Source organism: Perognathus longimembris, chromosome 7 (genome assembly GCF_023159225.1).
Source record: "Perognathus longimembris pacificus isolate PPM17 chromosome 7, ASM2315922v1, whole genome shotgun sequence".
In the NCBI taxonomy this organism is placed as follows: Eukaryota; Metazoa; Chordata; class Mammalia; order Rodentia; family Heteromyidae; genus Perognathus; species Perognathus longimembris.
Window position 1 is genome coordinate 27,318,177 of NC_063167.1, and position 19,584 is coordinate 27,337,760.

Genomic DNA, 19,584 nt, shown 5'->3' on the forward strand with positions numbered 1-19,584 from the left:
TGCTCAAGGCTGGTGCTCTACCATTTCAGCAACACCTCTACTTCTGTTTTTTGCTGGTCAATTAGAGATTTTTTTTTTAAGTCATACAGACTTCTCTGCTCAAGCTGGCTTCAAACTGTGATCCTCAGGCTTTAGCCTCCTAAGCAGTTGGATTATAGGCATGAGGCACTAGAACCCAGCTCCCTGACACAATGTTTTAATGCAAGGATGGAGAGAGCCTCTAGCCTACACAGGTCTTCTCTTTAAGGATCTGGTGCCCATCCTTCAAGTCTGCCCTTCAGTCACACAGTACAGCCCAACCCAGAGCAAAGATAGGCACTCTTTCTGCACTGGCTTCTCGGAGGAAGCACAAGGGAAGGTTGGGACCTGGTCAGCCAGCCACCCTGGGTTCGGAGTCTCCTTTTGTACTTTGAGCTAGCAACCTGAGAGCTCTGTATTGGTAGTTCCAACCTTCTTCAGGGCCCCAAACAAGGTGAAATTTCCACCTGAAAGATCAAACAAGCAATGACTGGCTAGAAAGCATGTGACAAAGTCTAATATCAACACCAAATCAAAGCTAATACCACCACTGTCCTCATTGAAGACACAGGCTCTTTGCCTGCATTCTTCACATGCAAGGGTTCAAATGGTTGCACCCCAACACACTCCCAGCACACACACACACATTACATAGATATCATGAATAACAGTAACCCCTAAACTTCTGCAGTCCAAGGACAGGAGATGGTGGCAGCTGGTGGGCAAGTAAGGCTGATCATTAGTCGGGAGTTACATAACCACACAAAGATGGGCTGGAGAACACTTTTGTTAGATATCAGTCCAGCAAACACCCCATTCTCCCCTTTGCCCCTGCCTAGCTCCAACACCAGAAGTCAAGGCAGGGTTTGCAAAACCAAAGCACCCCTCATTAAAAACTGGGGCTTCTGCTACCTCCTAGAGTGCCAAGAGCTGCTAGAAAGTTCAATTCGCACAGCAAAATGAGGGCTCAAGTGCTGCTCTCCCAGATCCTCTCCCTACAACCACTGTCCCCCAAGTTCAAGAGCAGGCTGAGCCACAGAAGTAGTCCTGCCTGGTTGCCCTATAAACCAAACCAGCCGCTTAAAGGAAACCACCTGGCCTCAGAGTTCTCAAATGCCACCACTTCTGGGCCAGTTAAGGGAACTGAGCTGTCCTGGGCCAGCCTGGGCCACCTTACCAGGACGAAGCAGTATGGAAAGCGTTTCCATTTTAAAGGATGGGGGAAATGTGGGGCGCAACTTGGAGGGAGGTACAATGGGGGCAAAGGTAACCACTGTGCTCTCCGAGTCCCTGCCTCCCCTCTCCCCCCCTTCGCTACATAGGAGTTTGCATCTGGTGTGGTATGATTTGGGGAGAGGATGAAGTGTGATTTTACTTGAGGAACACTTGGCGGGCGGTGGGGGGGGGGGGTGGAGAGGGGCATGATTGGGGGGAGGGGTGTCTCCATTTCATCTTGGCACCCAGCATCCTAGGAATATCTCATTTCTCAATCCAGCCGACCACTGAGACCCTGAGCCTAGCAGCCCTGGGGGTAAGGCAGGTGCTGCAGGAAGGCGGTAGGGAAGATTCTGCGGGAGGCCCAGGCTGGGGAGATGTGCGGATCCCCCGGGGGGTGGCGTCCCCGGAGCACGGGAGCTCGGTGCGCACAGGGTTACAGCCCCGCAGCTGCCCGGTGATTGACAGGCGCGCGCGCACAGGGGTCACTTAAGGCTCCCCGCCCCCCCCCCCAAGCCCAGCCCAGCCCAGGCCGGGTAGCTGGTGCGCTCGGCGCCCCCCACCCCCGGCCACCCCCGGCGCCCCCTCCCCTCCCCACCACCACCACAACCACACACCTGGCCTGCGCCAGGCAGCCACAAAATGGAATCGCAGCTCTCTAACTGCACTTCCCCGGCGGCGGCGGCGGGCAGACACGCAAGCTGCGACCGAAAGCCGCGAGGAATCCATCCGCCTCGGAAGAGAAACCCAGAGGGGCCCTACCTTCGGCCTCGGGATGGCACACGGGTCCTGCGTGCTCGGACCCACGGATCCAGCCCCTTCTTCATGAATTATTCCGGCCGGTCGGGGTTGTGTGCGGTTTTTTTCGTGAACACCTGTTTCAAGTAAGGGGTGAAGACCTTATTGAGAGAATTGTCCTTGCAAAATACCGTGTGCATCCGTCTGTGCACCCCGGCCTGCACGCGTGTTTGTACACACACACATGCACACGGGCTCTCCATGTACACCGGAGGAGCAGCACCGAGCTAGGCAGTGGGATAATGGGAGAGTAGGCTGTTTGTGAGCATGCTCGCGCCGGGCACAGATCCACCCTCTGTTACTCCTCTGAATAAATATAAATCACCATCAGAAACCCAAACGGAAGCATCCCTCTTGAATTCCTGCTGCTGAAAAACACGGAATAAATTCAGCCCGCAGACACAGAATCTAATCAGCAGCTGTTTTCTGAATCCAGAGCCATCCCATCGCCTCCCCGAGTCTGCTCCACTAAGAGCCCAGACCTTTTTTGAAAGAGGTTTTAACCTTTTAAAGATACAGTACACCAATTATCACTTGAGAATAGCTATCACTAAGAGCACAGGAAGCCAGTGCCTTGCTGACAGCCAGGCAGGGCCAGTTTACATGCAGGGACAATTATTTCACTCCTCAGTGCTCTTTTTAAAAAAACCAACAGTGCATATATGTATCTCATACATATACGCACATATATAATAAACACACATGGAGAGAGAAAATATGCAAATGTGAGGGAAAAGCCCACACATACATATTTATTGCACCATGCATGAGCTTGTGGGTGATGAATTGGCAAGCTATGTAAACACTATGACCCTCTACTTCTGAACACACGTGTTTACAGAGTTCACCCATGAGGGCACTCTCGTCAGCAGGAGTGTCACTCCCTGCCCCCCAAACCTTTACTGCTAATAAAGGGCTGGGAAGGCTACAATCATGGCTGCAGTGGGGGTAGACATGACGACTCTACAGCTGCCCCCAGGTCCACTCTGCTGCCCTGCCCTGGCCTACATCCACAAGACAGTTCTGCCATGACTCCTGAGGTGTAATCTCAGACTAGCTCTTATCCAGAGGCATGTTTTCACCCAGAGTGGGGAATGAAAACAACCTCCCTCATCTTACAGTCTTGATTTGAATTCTAACCATTTTCAAGGTTTTGTTTCTGAGGTTTCTTTTCTTTTTCATTTTTTTAGGGCTACATTAAGTAGGTGAAAAACAACCTATCTTACATTTTAAAGAGAGAGAAGGATAGCTATAGAGAGAAACAGAGGAAGGAAGGAAGGAAGGAAGGAAGGAAGGAAGGAAGGAAGGAAGGAAGGAAGGAAGGAAGGAAGGAGAGGGGAGGAGAGGGGAGGGAAGGAGAGAGGAGGGAAGGAGGGGGGAGAGAGAGAAAGAAGGAAAGAAAGAGAGAGAAAGGATTAGCATATTATTTCACCCACCCAGATGGTGTTTATTCTATTTTGTTTGGGCTTTTCAAGAGGTAATAATGAAGAGAAACACAGCTCCTAACTTTACTCATATCAGAAAGACAAGGACCTTTTCCATTTTCTTGTGGCCCCCAGAGCTTCAGCACAGTGCTGCCTGCTTCTCTGGGGTTGGAGCATATCAGAAGCAGCCCTCCGGCTCACCTCTACCCTTCGCCTCCACCTTGTTGTGTTCCTACACATGCTCTGGGCCAGTTAGGGCTGGCAACTCCAGTACCAGCTCCCATTCCTTCCCTTGCCCTGCTCTGTTAAGCAAGTATCTGTCTGTGTGTCTGTCTCTGTCTGTCGGTCTGTCTCTCACCTGGCACAGGCTGCACCTCCCTCCTGGCAACACATTCTCCCATCCCTTCCCCCTTCTAGGACTTTTAGCAGAAAATTATCATATTTCATGTGTCATCGCCTAGCTAGCTGGGCTTGTCACTGATTGGCTGGGTACTGGCTGCCGGAAATGTTACCAGCCACACGGTGTGGAGCTGGCTCCCACTGCCACCGCAAACCTGAGCCCAGGAGGCTGGGTGACAAGGCACAGACCTACCACAGGGAACCTGTCACTCCTCTCCAGGCCTCTCTGGTACCCAGCGCTGGGGGGGAGGGGACAGCTAGGAGGAGGGGAAGAGGAGTATCTAGACTGCTTAGAGGGAGGAAACCGCCTGTGGAAAAGAAACTAAGGATGTCTCCACTGAGTTGAAAGATCCTAAGAATGTGTTGCTGACAAAAAAAAAATTCTCTCTTCCTGTTTATTAAAAAAGAAAAAAAATAGCTAATGCTGGTTGTTGATGCCTGTAACCTAAGCTACTCAAGAGGCTAAGATCTGAGGATCACAGTTTGAAGCCAGCTAGGTCAGGAAAGTCCATGAGACTATCTCTACTTAACCACTGAAAGAAAAAGAATTCAGAAAAGAGTTGTGGCTCAAATGTAGAGCACCAGCCTTAAGCAAAAATGGTAAGGGACAATGCCCTGTCCTGAGTTCAAGCCCCAGCACACATGTACGTACACACACACACACACACACACACACACACACACACACACACACACACATACACTCAGGTAGATTGGTAGGGAAAAAAATTCTCCAATCATGGAAATTTCCAACTACAGTCTTATTTCCCTTTTAACATCAAGAACCAAGGTCAAATCATAATATGGCAACTCGGTAGGGAATCCAGAAGGGTCTTAGCTCCATGCTCTTGCTCTTAAAGGGAATAGTTCTTTCTCTTGCAGAAAAGGAGGTGGGCATCCTTACCTGGCCTGGCATGCAGTATTAAGCTCACAATTGATAAGAGTTCAGCAATCTCCTAGTAACTACCCATGATCCTCCAGCCTTGTCTTCAGTGGTTTTAATGTAACTGTAACTGGGCTTTTTCTTCTCACTTCACCCTGAGTAAACTTTGCTTCTTGAGCCTTTCCTTATGTTGATGCTCAAAAGAAATTTCTCGCATCATTTCAGGAGGTAGGAAAACGTAGGCAGAATGCTCCAGTCTGCTCCCCTAGTTACATACTGTGGCTTTTGGCTTGGGGAAGGGCAATTAGGGCTCCTACATGTACTCCTTCTCCTTATTCCCCTCAAACAAGTACATGACCAAAATGTCAGTGATTCTGCTAGGAAGCAAACATGCCGCCAAGATGGCAGACATTTTGAGGCAGATCGGGAACTGAGGCAGTGAGATGGAAAGGCTTATCTGTGCTCAGAAGCTTGGGATTCTGCATATAACCTCAAAGAAGTCAGGACACAGCTTCCCAGAAAGGGTCCTGGAAAACCTCAAGCTCAGAGGACCAGAGGACAGGGGTCACAGGTATCAACATAGAGGCAGATCAAAAACATAGGAAAGAAGGCCCATTTCCCCCACACAGAATGGCTGCCTGTCAGAGCTACAGCACAGTCTGCAAACTGGGAGGCTTGTCACTCCTAAATAGCAGAGACTGAATCCCAGGTCAGAACACTAGCTGCATTGGGAATGCCATAAAGAGAATACGCACTCTCATGTACACACATAAACACACATCCACAAGATTTAAGAGAGAGATTGTGAATATCCACCATATATTCAACAGGAATTCTGAGGGAGGAAGCCTTAGTAAAGAAAGAGAAAGCAGGCCAGGCATGGTGCTTCATGTCTGCAATCCCAGTCCCTGAGGAAGAAGATATTGGAAGGATTTGCAGTTCAAGGGAAGCCCAAGCAAAAAGATTGGCAAGAATCTATCCCAGCTACATGGGAGGCTTAGATAGGAGGATCAACTGTTTGAGGCTGACCCAGGTGAAACTGCAAGATTCAATCTGAAAAAGAATGAAAGCAAAACAGGCTAGGGCTGTGTGGCTTACGTGGTAGATCACCTTCCCAGCAAGCATGAGGTTCTGAGTTCAAACCAGAAGACCACCAGGAAGAGGATGAGGAAGAGGAAGAGTCAGTGGCAACAACCAAGGTACCGAGTAAAGACTATTGCCTGAAGTTGGAGCTGAAGTTAGAGTTGGGCTCGGATCCTATGCTGTACTGGGCAGCAGGGCAAGTGAGCACACTTGTAGATGCAGACTGCTACTCCATGAACAAGGAAAGACAGCTCTGAGCCTCTTCACAGTGAACAAGAATCTGGCGGCTTAAAAGGAAGTTAAACCAGCCTCACTAGGGTCCCCCTGCTCATCTGCAGCCCAGTGCTGGTATAGAATTCTAAGGAACTCCGTCCCACCTCAAGAATTCCATCCAGTACAAAAGCATATTGAGTGAAGTAAGCCAGGATCAGAGAGAGAAAGGGTGCACGATTTCTCACATGTGGAAGTCAGACCTAAAAAAATATTCATACTTAAAACCCTTATAGGGCTATATGCATATATACACAATTAAACTGATGAAAACATAGTATATTCAGGATGGGTTTCCAGGATGTAACCCATTTGAACAATTAAAAGTTTAACAAAATGAATACCAGGATGATAAGAGAGTGGACATATGGAGAAAGGAATGGTGGCTGAATACAGTCATAATACTCAATTTTATAAGGAAGAGGAGAGTGATGAAGAAGGTAACACTAATAAAGATGCATTGTGGTGCTGGGAAGGTGGCTTAGTGATAGAGTACTTGCCTAGCATGCATAAAGCCCTGGGTTCAATTCCTCAGTACCATATAAACAGAAAAAGCCAGAAGTAGCAGTGTGGCTCACGTGGTAGCATGCTAGCCTTGAGCAAAAGATGCTCAGGGATAGTGCCCAGGCCCTGCTCCAGGACTGGCAAAAATATGAAATAAGGTAAAGATGCATTGTATACATAAAGGACATATTATACTGAGACCCCTTTGTACAACTATTTAAAGATAACAGTCTTTAAAGAGAGAAGAAATAAAGTATCAACTGCAGCTATATGTTTTCTCATTTGGCAGCTTGTATTTTTACTCTTATTAAAGATGTCAGAGTTGGAGACCTGGCTCAGGTGGTAGAGCGCCAGCCAAGGAGTGAAAGCAAGCATTAGACAGTGAGTTCGAGTCCTACCTCAGACAAAAAAGAACCCAAAGATGTCACTTAATAAAGAACATTCTAAAGTTTGGTGAAAAAAAAAAAGAGTTCAACTGTCTTGACAGACTCAAGCTCAATGTGAAAAGAGGTTTTGAAATAGACTTAAATACACAATAATTCCCTTTACTTGAGCTTTACTACTTGTTACCCATAGTCACAAGAAAACAGAAATGAGTATCATAAAATAAGACTATGAGAGACAGAGATAAAATGAGATCACAGTAGTTTTTATTACAGTATTTTGTTATAATTATCCTTTATTATTTGTTATAGCACAGAGCAGAAACTTACAAAATGGACTGATGGAACAAAATAAAGTCAAAAACCAATTTGGAAGCCAGTGGCTCACACCCGTGATTCTAGCTCTTCAGAACACTGAGATCTGAGGATGATGGTTTGGAGCAAGCCCAGGCAGAAATGCCCTTGAGACTCTTATCTCCAAATAACTGACCCTCTCCCGCAAACAAAGGCCACAGCAGATATGGCTCAAGTGGTAGAGTTCTAGCCTTGAGTAAATAAGCTCAGGGACAACACTTGGGCCCTGAGTTCAAACCCCAGGACTGGCACCAAACACACACACACACACACACACACACACACACACACACACACACACACACACACCTATTTGGATAGTTTGTTGTGAGTTGTCATAAAAGTTGAATTTTATTAAACAGAAGAAAGTATTATTCTATAAATATTCAATAAATAATGTTGGACTATGGCTCTTTGAAAATGATTTTTTAATCTCTAGTGCCTACCTTATTTAAAATTGCTCTATTTTCAGAAGGAGATAACTCAAAGAACAGATAGAGGGCTGGACACAAAGTAGTGCACATCTGTAATTCCAGATCCTGAGACAGTAGAATCACAAGTTCAAGGCCAATCTGAGCTATGCAGTGAGACCCTTCCCAAGCAAACAAACAAAAATAGGGAGCTATGACTGATCAGTAAAACACAGAAAGATATCACTTTTCTTCTAACAGAAGAAATAATGGTGTCATCCAGCCTATGCCAAAACATCATTGTGATAGATAAAATAATGGCCTCAAATATATTATTTCCTGATCTCCAGGAAGTGAATATTACTTTATGTGGCAAAAGATGTGATTAAGTTAATGATCTTTAGCTGGGTATGTTATCTTGGATTGTATTGGGGGACCCTAAATATAATCACCAGTGCCCCTTAGAAGAAGGAGGAAAGGGGAAGAATAGAAAGTATGTGACTCAAAGACTACCAGAGCCACCAAGAGCTGCAAGAAGAAAGGATTATAAAGAAGAAAGAAGTAAAAAGAAAAGAGAAAGAAGAAAGAACAAGGAAGAAGAAGAAGAGCAGGAGGAGGAAGGGGAGGAAGAAGAAGCTGTCATAATACTTTCTTTCATCCTCATCAGAAAAGGTTTGCTATCTCCCATTCTAGAAGGTACTATACATCTATCAGTGCGATATAAAATTGCTGAAGACCTTTTGGTAACCAAACCGCACTACTTTACAGCAGCCTTGACTATAAGCCTGCTAATTGTTATCTCAGTTTCCATTTTCCCTTACCCCTCTTACTAAGTAATGACAATCTTTGCTTGGACAACATGGTTACCCAATGAAGATTCCATGCCCCCGCCTCCCTTGTAGGAGAGAGTAGTCAGAAGATGGGGCTGTATCCTTGCGATAAAGCAGATGTGAAATGTGTGATTTTCTTGTTTGGCTTAAAGGGAAGATCATGTTCTCCCCTTTTCTTCCCCAGTCCCATCAGTAGAAATATAGATTCACCCAATAGGGATGTGAGCAACAAGTATGACATGCTGTGTCTCTGGTACTGCTGTTTCAGTCTGTTCTGCTTGTTCTCAGTTCATGTTAGCTAAGGATTTTTGTTGTTGTTGTTGTTGTTGTTTGCCAATTCTGGGGCTTGAACTCAGGGCCTAGGAGCTGTCCCTGAGCCTCTCTGTGCTCAAGGATAGCCCTCCACCACTTGGAGTCACAGCACCACTTCCCATTTTCTGGTAATTAATTGAAGATAAAAGTCTCATGGACTTTCCTGCCTGGGCTGGCTTCAGACCATGATCCTCAGATCTCAGCCTCTTGAGTAGTTGGGATCACAGGTGCGAGCTACTGGTGCCCGGCTGCCAATGTTCTTTTAGATCTTTCAAATAGTAACTGAATCTATGCCTCCAAGTAATAGAGCTATCGTTTTGTGCTCCCAAGTTGTTGTTTTTTAAAATAATTGCTTCAACCAGGTCACCTACTATCCTGGGCCGCAATCATACAGCTAATTTCCTGGACCCCATGACAAGACCTTTCATTTAGCCCGATTATATCTCATATTGTTAGGATCAGCTTATCATTTTACCCTGTCATCTGGGTTCTAATTGTGTCACCCAAAGTAGCCTCTATCTTTTCTAATGTTATAGTAGTCTTCATCAGGCACATCAGTTGTAGCACTCAAACTAGATACAGTCCTTGGAAGGGCACCTGATCAATACTAAGTAGAATGAAGTGGACAGTACTGTGATGCCAGTTTGTCAGGGAAGAAAATAACAAATCAGACTAAGTTCTAAGTGGAGGAGAGAATGGACAGATCTTTGATCACTATCCATAAACTCTGATGAATGTACCACCTAATTAATTCTCTCTGCCGAAGGCTGGTGTTCCCACCCTCTCTCAAACACCTGAAGAATGCACCGCCCACATTCCTGGAAAGGCTTAGGGTTCCAGGTGGGAATATTCTAAGAGAAGAACACAAGAACTGAAACTATCACTTGTTGAAAACTGGATGGTGTTTTCAGAACCTTCTCAGCTGCGATTTTTCAAGACAACATGGTAAAAGACCATGGTAAAAGAGAAGTCAGAAGATCCTATTTGTCCTCTGAAGACCTGTACAGCAGACAGTGTCAGCTCATCTGGATTCCAATCCTGTGAGATCTGATTATCTTTCCCTGCTATGGTTTCCTTATCAGTAAAACAGGAATAAGCTATCCTTAACTCAGCCATCCAAGGTAGATTCCCATCCTCATTATCTTGAGGAAGATAAACATGAGACATATATGCCTAGTAAGCAACTACATACGGATTCAGCTGCAGGTCTATCTGATTCCCAACCCTAGGCTCTTTCCTGTTTCAAAAAGAGAGAAAGAAAATATCACAGTTAAGGTAGAAAATAAGTTATCAAATTATGCTAGAACCAATTGCCTGCCCATCAGAGGTAAGGTCCGAGCACTATGCAGAGCTTCAGATGAGGGCCAAGTGACCTTAGTTCTTCTTATCTGTTTTATTATTGTTGTTGTAGTTATTGTTGTTGTTGAAGCTTCTGGTGATAGTAGAACAAAGAACTAGTTCAAGTCCTACTCCCTTCTGACCATCCTTCCACCTGTCTGAGGGGCTTGGTCAGCTGGTGTCTGACACAAAAAAGTCAACCAAGGCCCATGTGCACAACCCTTTGTTCTTTTATCAACCTGAAAGGAAGATGGAATATAAAGTCACTGTTACTGGCACACATGTGCATGCACATGTGCATTAGTCTGAACCTTTCTTGCATTTTCTATATATATGTAAGGTCTGGGGAGGAAGGCATCAGAGCCCTTAGCTCTGTGGGGCTGGGGGTAAATGGCACCAGGAAGCACACTGGCTCTCCAGCGGAGCGTATTTGTGTTTTTATGATTAAATACAAACAAACAAAACCCTGACCTTATTTAGAATTGGTTCCTCACATGGAATAGTCATAAATTTATGAACAAAATATGTAAAAATTTAATCTGAAGTTATCTCTGGCCTATGGGTCCAGTTTGAGATTGCATATCAAAACCCATAAGGAAAGTTCAAGTGCCAGTGGCTCACGCCTGTAATCCTAGCTACTCAGGAAGCTGAGTTCTGAGGATCACAATTTGAAGCTAGTCCAGGCAGGAAAGTCCATGGGACTCATCTCCAAGTAACTACCAGAAAACCTGAAGCGCACTGTGGTTGTAAGTGGTAGAGTAGGTAGAGTGGGACAGCGCCCAGACTTTGAGTTCAAACCACACAACTGACCAAAAAAGGCCTCTGTTTCTGTGGAGAAAGAGAGATAGCAACTTGATATGGGAGTTTGGCCTGTGCGCAGCACTAAAAGATCCACAGGTAATTCTGACTATCTGTGAAAAACCAGCACTAGCATCAGCTTCAGAAAGCTATTAAAATGTCACCAGATCCCATCTAAAGAGATAGGAGATGTTCTAGCAGATAAAAAAAGTCTGAAGTTATATCCAATGAGTCAGTCTACTAACAGCCTAACACGAACAAAATTGGCTGAGCTCAGAATAAGAAAAAGTCATAGGGCGCAAAGCCCAGTGCTTTCTAGAATCCCTAGAGAGTTAGAGGGAGAGATTTTGCTCAACCACTTTGAGCACTTAGAGTTTTACTTTGCTTTACGTCCCAGGTAAGAATGTGGCCTTGCCCTGTTGAGTTTCGGTTCAAGAGCCAAGAGAGTTTGACATTGGTAAGAATTTCCTTCTAAGTTCCTTACAAATCAAGTAATAGGGAAGTTTCTCTGGTGTTAAAAGCTTTAAAAAGTTATTGTTATTGCAAAGATGATGTACAGAGGGGTTATAGTTACATAAGTCAGGTAAAGAATACTTTTTTTTGAGGGGGGGATATAGCATCACTCCTTCCCTGACTGACTTTCTCACAGTTTTTCCCTCACATCCCCACCCACAGGTACTAGGGAGACAGGCACCCTGGTTGGAGCCCATTCTGCATCTCCTGGAGAAACAAGCCTGTGAGTGTTGGAATGTGGGGGAAACTCTTGTGGCAACCACAGCCTACCTGAAAACGTTGCAAAGACAGATGAGGCAAGTCCAGCTTATAACTCCAAAGAGAAATCTGAAGAATCATCAAGAGCAGAATTTTTTTGTAAAAGCTACCACTAGAAAAGATCATGAATGAACACCACGAATCATAGGTAATTTATTACATTCACCAGGGATCAAAACCTCACAGGCTGTCAGGGCCAAGCAAAATAATCTAAATGTGTGAAGCAGCTTGCTAAGAGTCAAAAGAGATCTGGAAGGACTGTGCCACTGTGCATATAGAATTCAAAAAAATAAAAGCTGAAAGTGGTGTTGGAGTCAACAGATTCTCCAAGCTTCCAACCCTCTCTTCAGTGACAGATCAGTAAGGAAAAGAAAAGAGGAAAAAGGTGATCACTTTCTTAGAAAAATAAAGAAAACAGGCTTTTAAAATTTGTTTATATAGGGCTGGAGGGTAGCCTAGTGGTAAAGTGCTTGCCTAGCATGCATGAAGCCCTGCCTGGGTTTGATTCCTTAGTACCACATATACAGAAAAGGCGGGAAGTGGTGCTGTGGCTCAAGTAGTAGAGTGCTAGTCTTGAGCAAAAGAAGCTCAAGGACAGTGCTCAGGCTCTAAGTTCAAGCCCCATGACTGGCAAAAAAAAATTGTTTATATATGGAACTGTAAATATGGTTCAAGTGGTAGAACACCAGCTTTGAGTGAAAAACCAATGTGAGAGCTGGATGGAGACTCTGAATGCAAGCTCCAGTTTGGGTGCTTTGAAGAAAATTAAAGAACAATCCTAAAAAACTGATGTCTGCAAATAAATCAGGCCAGGTGATTCTATCCCAGTAATTACACTACAGTCCAAAGATTAGAATGGGTCTCGGGCATGCCCAAGGAGCAAGCAAGAACTTTCTTCTGCATGCCCCAGGCCCATCCCACTAAAGATGTCTATCCTATTCCCAGATGGCATGTGGGATTGCTGGCTTCTTTCTTTCAGGGGTATTTCATAAAAGCTCTCCCTACTGTAATTTTAACTTTAAAACAATTTTAAATTGGGCTGGTAATGTGGCCTAGTGGTAGAGTGCTTGCCTCGCATACATGAAGTCCTGGATTTGATTCTTCAGCACCACATACACAAAAAAAGCTGGAAGTGGTGCTGTGGTACAGTGCTAGCCTTAAGCAAAAAGAAGCCAGGGACAGTGCTCAGGCCCTGAATTCAAGATCCAGTACTGTCAAAAACAAACAAACAAAATAACTTTAAATTTACAGAAGAATTATGAACATTATAGAAAGAGTCCCCATAAAGCCTTGTTCCAGCTTTCCCTGCTGTTAACACCTTTCATAACAGTCATAGGATAATCAAAACCAAGAAAATGATACTGGCACAAAACTATTAACTACAGATTTTTCTCGATGCTAGCCAGTTTCACCATCAGTGTCCCTTTTTTCTTGTTGGTCAACAACTCAATCAGGATCCCAAGCTGTATTTGGTTAACATTTCCCTTTGGTCTCCTCTGATCCACATCTATTCCTCAGCATTGCCTATCTCCAATGTCCTTAATGCTTTTGAACCATTCAGGTATTTTGAAGACTGTCTCTCAATTTTAGTTTGGTATTTCCTCATGGCTAACCCTCAGTTATGGATTTCAGGCAAGAATACTATAAATGTATTATCCTCAGTGCTTCAACAAGCCAGTGTGTCAATGAATCTTCTTTCTGGGCTAACCTTGGTCATGTGGATAGATTGCTATCTGCCAGATCTCTCCACTGTAAATCATCTTTGTAATTATACTTCAGCTTTATTTTGATTAATGTTGGCAGAATACTTTGTTTTCCATTTTATCACCTTTAATCTATCTTTATATTTAAAGTGGGTTTCATAGAGATAATGCATCTTTGGATCTTGCTTTTTTATCCAACCTGACAACCTCTATCTTTTAACTTGGCCATTCACATTTAATGTGATTATTGATACAGTTGAATTCCAACTTATCACATCCTGATAAGCTGTTTTTCATTTGTTCCACAGTCTATTCTTTCTCTCTCAACTCCCTTTCTCCCTTTCTCTTTTCCTTTTCAGCTTTATCTTACTAGACTGGATTGAGAATGGAGAAAGAAATAAGGGCACAAGTAGAGCTCATGCCTGTAATTCTAGCTACTGCAGGAGGCTGAGATCCAGAGGATTCTGGTTCTAAACCAGCCCAGGGGAAAAAAAAAACCTGTGAGATTCCATCTCCAATATAACCAGTCTAAAGCAGGGCTGGAGATATGGCTCAAGTGGTAGAGTACCAGCCAAGCAAGCAAGCCGAACAAGCATGAAGCCCTGAATTCAAACTTGGATGGGGGGTGGTTCTGATGTGCTATTAAAACTTCAGTCTTTAGCAAGGACTGCATCACTGCTTTGGTCTTCTTGATAATCATACTTCACAATGCGAGTTCACCGATAGCCTGAGAGTCATAGTGTTTGTCCCCTTCTATGTACAAACCACACAAATAAGACTTTTGTTCCCAGGGAAAACAGAGGAGGAGGACCCAGGCAGAGTTTCTTGCCCCTCTCACAGCAGCTTCTGTTCCGCTCCTCGAGCAGTTTACCACAATGACACTTTCTATAGCTTCTTTTAACTTTGTCTGTGAATTTGTGGTGAGGTTCCTGGAAAAAGGCTTGCTAAAAAATCATGTACCGAACCCTGCCCCAGCCCCTCCTGGCACTACTTTATTTGTAGCTCCTAAAAACGTTACTCTCTTTTGCCAATGAGCACCTAGTAAAAGCCCAGTAGTTACTCAGTAAGTACTCTGGCTGAATTCTCACAGGGGTCACTTCTTCCCCAGGAAATGTCAGAGTTCCTGCCCATTTCTCTGAAGATACCTATCTCCTCCTAGACTTTGCAACCCACTGGATACACAGCCCAGCAAGTAGCATCAGGACATGGACAACCACAAGAAAAGCCCTGAGTTGGTATTTGTCAAGGATTCCTCCATCACAAGTTTGAAAACAATGCTCTTTCCTGCTCTCTGCATCTTTAAGTAGTACTTAGTTTTCTTGGGTACTTAAGCATCTTTTTCAGTAGGAAGCAGCAGGAGGTATACAAGTCAGTCAGCGTGGTTACGGTCCCCTTGGAAACTTCCTTAAGGGGCTGTAGGAATGAGAGAGGTTCTAGAAATAGAATATCTCCTACAAGAGATAAGCTAGACAGACATAATGCAATTGAAAAAAAAACACAGTAGAAGACAGAACCTGTATAAACTATGACACAGCTATAACTCAGGACAATTGTCTCACTGAAAGCATCAAGTAATCTTCAACCGCCGGCAAAGAATATGATGCTGTGTAATAAACTCCATGGAGAATGAAGAACAAAATATCTCCACAAGATCTGTAGCCCATTTAGGTATATTGCAGAATATTTCATACATTTCATATATAATTGGTGAGAAAATGTAACAGGTATATAATCTCAACATTAAACAATGACAAAAAAATCACATTTATATTTTGTTACTTATTATGTCTTTTCCATAGTCAAATTTTGCTCATACACGTGGACAAATCAGCCACTGTTTTTCTGTTCATGTTATAGTCATCCAGGATGTGGCACCTCCTTTTTTATTTTTTTAAAACCTCCTAGCCAGCACTTCCTTATCTTATCCTCTGCAGGTGCTCCACCTTCTGCCTGGAACACTGGAACACGCTCCCTCTCCTTTCACTTGCCTGTCTCCTTCTCGTGACTTAAAAAAATAAAAGTCACAAATTATATGCCACCTCCTCAGAAATGAGTTCCTGACCACATGATTTGAAGTACAACATCCTGCTTTTGCTACTCATGACACCTCATCTTCTCTATATGGAGTGGAACAAAATATGTCTTCATTTCTATGGGGCTACTTAATATCCACCTTCTACACACACACACACACACACACACACACACACACACACACACATCACTCTGCATCAGCCATATAAATAAGACACATTTTCCCCTCCCTCCCCCCAGCGCCTAAAAGAGTGCTTTACCCACAGTAGATGCTCATCAAACATCTGCAGAGTAACAGCACCATGAGTGCTAATGAGCGCAGGAGAAGGTCAAGCTCATCCTTTTTGCTTGAATACAAAGCTTTGGGAGGCTGGGTCCACTATAGGAGATCTTACCACATTCTGTCCCAGGGCAAGATCAAGTTTTTTGACCTCTGCTTTGTGAAACTTCTCAAGAGCCTGGAATGAAAGTTGCCCTGGTTATATCCAAAGCAGATTTCTAGTCTCCATAAAATAGGTAAGATATCTTCCACTTTCAAGTTCATGTTTCTGTGCTCACAAGAGATCTTGGCCACTTCCCCACTGTATTACTCAGAGGTTTAACCGATATGTATTACACGTAGACACTATACAGAAATCTGGATGTGTGTGTATGAGAAAGACCGAAAGAAAAGAAGGAAGAGGGAGGAAGAAAAGGATAGAGACTATGTATTACAGTACCAAAAGAAAAGTTATAGCTGAACAAGAGCATAAGGACCCAGGTTCAAGTCCCCATATGAGCACACAGACAAAAATAAAATACTATAGTCACTTAATTACTTCTCTGGAGGTAAAACCTCTTTTTAAATGTTTTAATGTGATACATATTTTAGGTCATCAATTTTTCACAGAATACTCAATCGACACAAAATCTTTGTAATACGTTGTGATATAAAAGCACAATAGAAAAATGACATCCTTAAACCAAGTACCCAATTTGGGATCCAGAACGTTATCTCTGATACCCTCTGTGTGTCTCTCTGTGTTTTCATTCCATTTTTTTAAAAATGAAGATCACTTTATTTGTGTTACAGGGTATCTGGGCTTCCTGGTGTGAGAACCTTCAAATTTAAGAACACGGTGCTGTCCACCATGGAGGTGCTGACTGCTTTCTCAGGAAGAAGGAATGGCTTAGCCCTTTCTCTGTCTCTTTTGTCTCTCTTCCTTACCCATTTACTTTTTTTTTCTTAACTTACCATGCCTCCTCTAACTGTTGGAATTGTCCAGAAAAGGCTACAACATGGGGAAGATGGTATAGAGCCCTGTGATTTTGTTTCCTTCCTTTTCTAACAGATTCCTTTTAGTTAGTGGAATCAAGCATGTACTAGAAAGACAAACATCGGGATCAGAGAAGAGGAAGCCCTGGCTCACATACAGAAAAACAGAATTCGGAGCTGGGGTGACCTTGGAGATAGTCAAATCCAATCTCCTTTGGTGAAATATATGTCATGACTGCAACCTCTAAATCATTATTTTGTTCCATTTAATTCCCACTATTGATACATTTTCTTTATTGATAACTCAGTCATATTATCAGTAACTTTATAAAGTACTTGATTTTACCTAGGGTACCAGTACTTTTATTTGGTAATGTTAATAAAACTTATTTTAACCTTTACATAAAAGATGATTCCCCCTTCCATTCCCAATATTGGAGAATAGTACCAATATCCTCTCCACATCAACCATGTTATTATATTTATAGCAGCATTCATTCATATTATCAATTAAAGGTTGATAATCTATCACACTTTTGCTGGTATCTTGACAGGATTTGCTTTTTACACTGTATCTACGTGTAATAAAACATAGACTTGAGTTGAGTTTAAAAACATAGACATGCCAGCTTACTTTTAATGGAAGACAGTGATAGTAATTAAGTTCTCTGTCATATTAGGAATGTATAGATTTCTATTATTCAGTTCGCCAAAAACCTCAAATACTCAACACTTTCCCAAACATCCTTCTTAGTCTCACATCTTTCTTCAAGGTAAAAAATGTTATAAATTTCACACTTTCAGGAATCTTTGTATGCCTGCATGCATGTATATAATTTGCTTGCTTATTTATTTCCTCCATACATTTTATTTCTATTATGCTTAAGGCACCATGGTAAACACTGGAGGGAAAATGTGGAACCAACCCTTGAGGAGAAAGATGTTTGTATAATAACTACAATATAGCTAGTTACATTTTCTAAGGGATTGGTCACAAACACAAATGCCAAAGAGGCATTGTAAATGTGTGAAATGAGTTGCAACTAAAGCAACAGGGGATGGGAGAATTCTGGAGAGCTATAAAATGGATGCTCCCTTTAAAAAAATAAGGAGGAAGGGTGGGAATGTGGCTTAGCCGTAGAGTGCTTGCCCTAGCATGCATGAAGCCCTGGATTCGATTCCTCAGTACCACATAAACAGAAAATGCCAGAAGTGGTGCTGTGGCTCAAGTGATAGAGTGCTAGTCTTGAGCAAAAAGAAGCCAGGGACAGTGCTCAGGCTCTGAGTTCAAGCCCCATGACTGGCCAAAAAACAAAACAAAAATTCAACTGGTAGAACACTAGCCCTGAGCACAGAGAGGTTTGGGAACAGAGCCCCGGACCTGAGTTCAAGCCCCAGGACCGTTTGTTGTTTTTTTTTTTAAAGAATGCAAAATATTATAACCTTTGTGAAGCAGAAGGACCTACATCTTGAGCCTTTGACCTAGGATTCTATCCCAAAAACACATGGCAGTATAGTAAGTGACATGTACATAAGCCTATTCATTGAAGCACGACGTATAATAGCAAATTAATGAAAATAATTCTCAAGTACCATCAACAGGGGATGAATTGAATAGACTATGATACAGTCATACAATAGAGTTTGTAGACATAGAAAGCAGTGGAGAAAAGTCTCTATTCTGACAGGAAGGAATTTAAATGAAAACACAAGATGCAGAAGAATGAGTATAGTATGCTACCTTCAAATAAAAGAAAGATGAATACTGGTACATATCTTGTTACATTTCTCCGAAAGAAGAAATTGAAAATAATCCAAGACCTAACAAAAAAAGTTATGTATAAGAGAAAGAACAATGGACAATAAATCTAACTATGCCATAATTTATCATTTAACCTTCCAAGATATGTTTAAGTATTTCTCAAAGTTAAACAAAGAACTAAATAGAAAGTTAAGTAGAAACTATATCCTAAGCCAGGCATGGTAGTACATACCTGTAACTCAGCACAAAGGAGTTTGTGGCAGGAGGACCTCTAAAAGGAAGAAGAAAAAAAGAAAGAACACAAATGAAAAAAAAAAGACAAAAAGAAAAGAAACTGACCTATAAGTATCAGAACAATGTGAAATCTTCGGTAACTTCCTGGGAGAGGAAGGAGTAGAGAGTTATCTAATGGGTACAGAGTTTTAATGTTAGAAGATAAAAAGGGTTCTGGAGATGTATGGAGGAATGGGCTGCCCAATGTGAATGTACTAACATCATCAGAACTGTACACTTAAAATGGCTTTACATGGTAGTTTTTTTTTGTTTTGTTTTGTTTTTTTGCCAGTCTTGGTTGAACTCAGGGCCTGAGCACTGTCCCTGGCTTCTTTTTTGCTCAAGGCTAGCACTATGCCACTTGAGCCACAGTACCACTTCTGGCCATTTTCTATATATGTGGTACTGGGGAATCAAACCCAGAGCTTCATGTATATGAGGCAAGCACTCTTGCCACTAGGCCATATTCCCAGCCCCAGGGTAACTATTATAGCACATATTTTACTATTCTAATGTGGACTCCTTTGATGAATGCAGCTGTTTTAACCCAAGCTCTTGTCTCTATTACAGATCTCCTGGGGAAGAGACTTGGCTCTGCTTAGCACATGGTGCCCCACTTTCCCCAGACACGAGTTATCTGCCACAGACTCATTCACCCAGGGACCATGCTGCACCCCAGGCTTTGTATAACCAGGAGTAAAACACAGCTGATGGTTTTCAAAGGGATTTTGAAGATTGTGATGCTTGCTCCTAATCAACGCTTTGTA

General features: G+C 43.1%; 1 protein-coding gene across 2 annotated transcripts in view; it reads right to left on the minus strand.

Annotated features, from left to right (window-relative positions):
- Hivep3 (HIVEP zinc finger 3) overlaps positions 1 to 19,584 on the minus strand; it is a 376,984-nt gene that overhangs the window by 286,638 nt on the left and 70,762 nt on the right. Inside the window, exon 1 of one of the 2 annotated variants that reach the window (XM_048351025.1) lies at positions 1,996 to 2,551. The exons of the other annotated variant lie outside the window; for it this stretch is intronic. The gene's annotated coding sequence lies outside the window, so the exon portion shown is untranslated. Of the gene's footprint in view, positions 1 to 1,995; positions 2,552 to 19,584 lie in introns of those variants that run through there. 2 annotated transcript variants of the gene reach the window in all.